The 809-nt window shown below is 46.8% G+C and overlaps 1 long non-coding RNA gene across 1 annotated transcript in view; it reads left to right on the top strand.

Moving 5' to 3' along the window:
* Positions 1–809, top strand: part of LOC123069159 (uncharacterized) — a 5810-nt gene extending 5001 nt beyond the window's left edge. Inside the window, exon 3 of the long non-coding RNA XR_006432327.1 lies at positions 656–809. This is a non-coding gene — a long non-coding RNA (uncharacterized lncRNA). The remainder of the gene's footprint in view (positions 1–655) is intronic.

The following is an 809-nucleotide window of genomic DNA, read 5'->3' as shown; positions in this document are numbered from 1 at the left end:
GGAAACAGACGCTTGCCTCACCCGGTGAACTAGGTCGTTGTACCCGGTAGACCAAGTCGCCCAAACAATCACGCACCCTTCCAAAACGCCTAGCCGGGAAACACACACTCGTCTCACGCGGTGACCTAGGTCACCGCACCAGGTAGGCCAAGTCGCCCAAACCGTCACTCACCCTTCCAAATCGCCTAGCCCGGAGCAGGCGTGAGCCGGGCTGAACATGGCAGGGACGGGTGCGATAGTTTCAATAGTTGTCGTCGCATTAGACGCACCAGTAGCTGCACCCGCCGCAACATGAAACTCCACACAAAGGACATCTTGGACAGTAGCATAACACAAATCCGGCAACTCGCCCACCCCCTCGATATAAATAGGTACTTTTTCTAGTTAGGCTTGTGTGCAGTACAGGGGGCCACCATCAGAATCAACAAAGTGATCGGGGAGCTCATTTAGATCAAGGTCGGGCATCTACACATTTTAGAAGACATAATAGGGGAAGAAATTAATATGTAAGCGGCATAATGTAAATGAAACATTAGCATTTTTGCTCTCTTTTATATCATGTAAGCAACTCAATGTTCTAATCCTACCGAATAAGTTCATACAACAAAACAACTACGTTACTACAATTAATTAGATCCGTCTTTTTTTGTTGCAGAAGCAAGGTGCAAGACAGTAGGCAAGATACAATTCAAGAACCAACAACTTAATATAGCATCCAGTTCTACGGGAGGCAAGAACAGGGGACCAGAATTCGTGCAAGATTCAAGTCAGGCTTTTGCAACAATTCTGTACAGGAGGCAAATTTGCAA

The sequence above is a fragment of the Triticum aestivum genome, chromosome 3B (genome assembly GCF_018294505.1).
Source record: "Triticum aestivum cultivar Chinese Spring chromosome 3B, IWGSC CS RefSeq v2.1, whole genome shotgun sequence".
Lineage (NCBI taxonomy): Eukaryota > Viridiplantae > Streptophyta > Magnoliopsida > Poales > Poaceae > Triticum > Triticum aestivum.
Note: the sequence above shows the minus strand (reverse complement) of the source record. Positions and strands in the feature narration are given on the sequence as shown.